The following is a 6,111-nucleotide window of genomic DNA, read 5'->3' on the forward strand; positions in this document are numbered from 1 at the left end:
GGGCGCCAGTCCGAAAAAAAAAAAAAAAAAAAAAAAAAAGTTTTCCCTCCCTCCTGACACACTGATCATAACAGAATCATTTATAATAGACAAGGGTAAACAACCCAGTGTCCAACAATGGATGAATAGATAAACAAACTGTAGTGTATACGTAGAATGGAATAGGAATATTATTGAGCCTTGAAAAAAACAAGGATATTCTGACACATGCTATAACATAGACGAACCTTGAAGACATTGCGTTATGCGAAATAAACGAGTCACAGACAAATTCTGAGGTATCTAGATTAAATTCACAGAAACAGAAAGCAGGATGGTGGTTGCCAGGGGCTGGGGAGAGGGGGAAACGAGGAGTTGTTTAATGAGTGTAAAGTTTCAGGTTATGAGATGAAAAATTTCTGAAGATGGGTTGCACAGCAATGTGCAAATGTACCGCAAAAAACAAACAAACAAAACTGTCTTGCATTTGTTTCCCTAAAAGCCCTTTTGTATTTCTTAAAACAAAACAAACACCAAACCTTTTGTACTTCCCGTAGAAGCTCTCTTTCTCTCCTTTCTCCTTCCTCTGCTAAATTGATATATAAACCTCTACCCACAGCAGTTCAGAGAGCCTCTTCATCTGAACGGTCCTGCATGCCTATGAATAAGACTTGTTTTCCTTTCTCCTATTCATCTATTGTTAATTCAAAGGCCCCCATTATTGAACCTAAATTAGCAGAGGGAAAGGTTTTTCTCTCAACAGAGCGGATGGGGAGAGTTGGAGGAAAATGGGGAGTGTCTCCTAACAGGTAGGGGGTTTATTTGGGGGGTTAGTGAAAATGTCCTAAAATTGATTGTGATGACAGTTGCACAACTCTGTGAAGTTACTAAAAACCATCGTATTGTACACTTTAAATAGGTGAATTGTATGGTATGGGAATTATATCTCAATAAAGCTGTTTTTTAAAAAAGATCCTTTAAATCTCTGCTCTCAATCCTCACCCTGCTTTTTCTACCATTCCTAGTCTATCATGATTTTTACTCAGTCTTACCCAATCAAGTCCCCAAGTATGGAAAGAAGTGCCTTAAACCAAACTTCGAATTCTCAATAAATTTTGACTTAACCTTGCCCTCTAAGATACTGTGGAAGTTCTGTCCCGGTAGTATTCTCCCTTACTGTCCTAAGCAATAAAGTCATCTTTGTCCTGTTGACAGAAGAGCTTGGTTTGGGAGTAAACTTGTGTGTGTGTGTGTGTGTGTGTGTGTGTATGTAAAATATACATGACATAAAATTTGCCATTTTAACCCTTTTTGAGTGTACAGTTCAATGGCACTAAGTATACTCATGTTACTGTTGCGGTCATCACCACCGTCCACCTCAACAACATTTTCATCATCCCAAGCTGAAACTTCACAACCATTAAATGATAATTCCCCAGCCTCCCCCTGTCCCCAGCCCCTGGTAACGACTATTGTGCTTTCTGTCTCCATTCTAGGGACCTCATATAAGTAGAATTATACAATATTTATCCTCTTGTGTTGACTTCTTTCACTTAGCATAATGTTTTCAAGGTTCATCCATGCAGCACGTGTCAGAATTTCATTCCATAAGCCCCTCAGTTCACTCACATTCAAACCTCAAGTCATAATCTTCAGTGTCCTGCCTTCCACTCTATTTCATCCTCCTCCTAATTTCTGAAACACAAATCCGATCTCATTCCTTCTCTGATGTCTTAATGTACGAGTCAGGCTATGGCAATTCCTGGCTGAACCCAGCCTGCAGAAGTATTTGATTTGGCCTTCAGTTTTTCCAACATTTAAAAAATCAGGAGATTTCACGTGAAAATCTTGATTTCTGGCCTCCTTCACTGAATTTGATTATCTTGCAACATTTGTTGCATTGCCAAATGGTGACAACCACTTGAACCTGAGTAACAACCTCCTCCACCCAGTCCATCCTGCTCAACCTGTCACAGGGTATGCAAACATCTGACTTTCAAAGCTATGTCTAAATGGTCCCTCTGGGTCTGCAGAAAAAAGACAAGATTAAACTGCCTCCTCAGGCAGCAAGGAGAGGTAAAGGATTAGCTGTCAATTAGTTATCAACATGGTGCCATCTTCAAAACAGACCTGGGCAGAAAGAAGAAACAAGCTGAGAGCCATAGCACATCATTTAGGGAAATTAAACTTATGTACATATAATAAAACAATTCACATTTTATAAAAACAAATACAAATAAAATGATACATATCAAACATTTTGGAACATTTATGTAGGAAAGGATAGAGAAAGGAAGAGGAGAATCACCCTTATCACCTTTATTTGTGATAAAGGGGAACATATAAATGAAAACAAATACATGATATCGCTTAAACGTGGAATCTAAAAAAAATGATACAAATGAACTTATGTACAAAACAGAAATAGACCCACAGACATAGAAAACAAACTTATGGTTACTAAAGGGGAAAGGTGGAGGAGAGATAAATCAGGAGTTTGGGATTAACATATACACACTACTATATATAAAATAGGTAAACAACAAGGACCTACTATGTAGCACAGGAAACTATACTCAGTATTTTGTAATAACCTATAAAGGAAAGAATCTGAAAAAGTATGTATACATATAACTGAATCACTTTGCTGTACACCTGAAACTAACACAACATTATAAATCAACTATACTTCAATTACAAAACAAACAAACAAAACAAGCAAGGCCATGCCCAGACTGATGATGACACATAAACTAAGTTCGATGAACTCATTCAGCTATAACTGATATCCAAAAAAAAGTGTGTGTATATATATATATATATATATATATATATATATATATATATATATATATATATATGTATATATTTATTTATAATTTACTAAAAGTGTGTGTATATATATATATATATATATATATATATATATATATATATATATATACACACACACACCTGTGTATCTTAGCATCTGTGTCAGGACTGGGTCTAAGGCAGATGTCTGATAAATTATTTGGTATCAGTGATCATCTTGAACCAGAAGTCTCCTCTTCAATTTCAGGAGACAGTATAGAACAATGGTTAAGTGTATAAACTTTGGAGTAACATGGATCTGTGTTTGGACTGGTTCTGCCACTTATTATCTGCCTGTCCATGGGCAATTACTTAAACTCTGTAAATCTCAGTTCCTTATCTGTTAGCTGAGAGAGAAACGATTGATAACACTTATATAGAGTTGGCTGAGGTTTACGTTAAGTAATGTACGTACATACAAGCCCAGTTTCTGCCACGTAGGAAGCCCTCAATGAATAGCAGTTATGATGATCAATAATTTATTTGAATATTTTAGTTCAAGTGAATAAAGTAAGGCTTCTACTATTTTATTTGCAAATCACTGCCTGATAGGACATTATAATGTATTATTCATAATGCCTTTCAGTGGCTAAAATGTATTTTCACTGGTTTATTTGTGCAGGGGATCTTTGCCAACTGAATTTGGGCTCCTTCTAACTATCTATCTACAGACCATGTGGCCAAGACTCCTAGAATACCTGCTTCCAGCGATGGCAAAAGAGGCAGCTAGCAAAATCTTACTGATGTACAATTTACAATGCATTTTCTCATTAAATGCATGCATTTAATTGAGGTGTTTAGGCCTTTTACATTTAATGTGATTAGTGATATGACTGGACTTAAATCTAATATCTTGTTGTTTTCTATTTGTCCCATCTGTCTCTCTCCCCTTTTTCTCTTTCTCTCTTTTTTTTTTTTTGGATTAACTATATTTTATGATTCTATCTTATTTCCCTTTTTAGCTTATTAACTATAGCTCTTCGATTTGTTATTTTCCTGGTTGTTTTAGGGTTTATAGCTTACATTGTTAACTGATTACAGTTCAACCTATAAGTAATATTATATTTGTGTATATGATAAGAACCTTAAAACAGTATTCTTGGGCTTCCCTGGTGGCGCAGTGCTTGAGAGTCCACCTTCCGATGCAGGAGACGCGGGTTCGTGCCGCGGAGCGGCTGGGCCCGTGAGCCATGGCCACTGAGCCTGCGCGTCCGGAGCCTGTGCTCCGCAAATGGGAGAGGCCACAACAGTGAGAGGCCCGCATAACGCAAGGGAAAAAAAAAAAAAAAAAAAAAAGAAATTTTTTAGACCGCATCACACAGCTTGCGGGATATTAGTTCCGTGACCAGGGATCGAAACTGTGCCCCCTGCAGTGGAAGTGTGGAGTCCTATCCACTGCACTGCTAGGGAATTCCCCCTAAGTGATTTGATTATGATGTGTCTTGCTGTACTTTTTTTTTCATGTTTCTTCTGATTTAGGTCTTATCTGTGGGTTTATAGTTTTCATCAAATTTGGACACTTTTTAGCCATTATTTATTCAAAAATTTTTCATCTCAGAAATTGTATTTTAAACCTCTAGAAGTTTGATTTGGACCTTTTAGGTATCTTCTTGTGTCAACTTACTCAATTTTTTTCTTTACCTTGTTGAACAGGTAACAGTTACAATAGGTTTTTATGCCTTTATTGACTCACTCCATCCTTTGTGTCATTCATGGATGTTTCTATTGAGCAGTTATTCTCATTATGCATATTTTCCTGCATCTTTGCACGCCTGGTCATGTTTTATTTGAATGTCAAACACTATGAATGTTTCCTTGCTGGGAGTTGACTATTTTTGGATTAATATACATATTCTTGAGCTTTTTTTTTCCTGGGATATAGTTACCTTCCACGAAACACTTTAGTACTTTCAAGGATGAGGATAGCATTTAAACATTGTCATGGAGGACAAAAAAGGTAGGCTGCTTTGTCAGAGCAGCCTTTAGTAGGAACTAGTTTTTCCCACTACTGAGGCAGTATCTTTCCAGGCATTATTATACCCTACGTCCTTTAATTATCATGGGTTTTTCCACTGTGGCTGGTGGCAACACGAAATATTCCTAGGTCTTTGTGAGGTTCAGGGATTATTTCCTCTAAGCCTTTCAGGTGACTCTTCCTCAAACTTGAGTAGTTTCCTCATATGCATGAACTGATCTCTTTCCTGAGTCCAGATCCAATTGCCTCCTAAAATATCTCCAGTTGTACATATGGTAGGTACCTGGAACTCAACATATCTAAAACATAATTTATCTTCCTCTGTAATTTCTAGTTCTCATATAGTTCCAGTTTCAGGGAAAGACATTTCTATCCATCAGGTTAGCCAACCTAGGAATATAAGTGCTAGTCTTTTGCCCTTTTTCTCTCTACCTCCTCACCCAATCACCAGGTCCTTAAGTTTCTTCCTTCCTGCCATCTCTCAAACTGTTTTCTGCAGATTCAGGTTTTCATCATTTCTCCCTTGAATAATGGAAACAACTGGCCTCTAGCCTCTACATTCACTACTGCCAATCTCATTCACCTGATATCCACGTGTCTCTTGGCTACGAGAGCGGTCTTTTGTACATACGAATATAATCGTATCATTTTCCTTAAAGTCTCTCAGTAGGTCCTTGCTGCCACCAAGATAGTGTCCAAACTTTATGTGATGACTTAAAGCTATCACTTAACTGCCTATCTCAACTTCCATTAATTTATTCACTTATTCTTTCACAAATTTTTGAGTCCCTATTCCAATGCTAGACCCTGTGCTAGGCATGGGGATATAAAACAGAAGAATGTGATGGTCTTCCCCTAGTCTAATGGGGGAGACAGATAATTAAATAAGTGATTACAATTTAGCAGGGTGAATACTTTGATAAGAGAAGTTCAGCGTGTTCCAGGAACTCAGAGGAGGAGCAGGGAGGTAGATGGGGCAGGTTTCACAGCTGATATGCTGGATGAGGAGGACTCGCCAGGAGAAAGGTGTGTGCGTGGAGAGGATGGAGGAAGGCAGAGGGAATGCCATAGGAAGACTACTCAGAAGCAAGAGGAAGTTGGTGTATTTTAGGAATGATGACTGAAAGAGTACAGAGAGGCATGTGGTGAAAGAGGTATGCAGACCCAGACACCCACAGCCCTTATAAATCATGATAAAGAGTTTAGACTTTATTCTGTTGGGAATGGGAGCCACTGAAGGCTCTTAGGCAGAAAGAAGAATCAGATTTCGATTTCCTAAAGCTCTATCTGGCTGCTGTGTAGGG

Source organism: Lipotes vexillifer, unplaced genomic scaffold (genome assembly GCF_000442215.2).
Source record: "Lipotes vexillifer unplaced genomic scaffold, Lipotes_vexillifer_v1.1 scaffold442, whole genome shotgun sequence".
In the NCBI taxonomy this organism is placed as follows: Eukaryota; Metazoa; Chordata; class Mammalia; order Artiodactyla; family Lipotidae; genus Lipotes; species Lipotes vexillifer.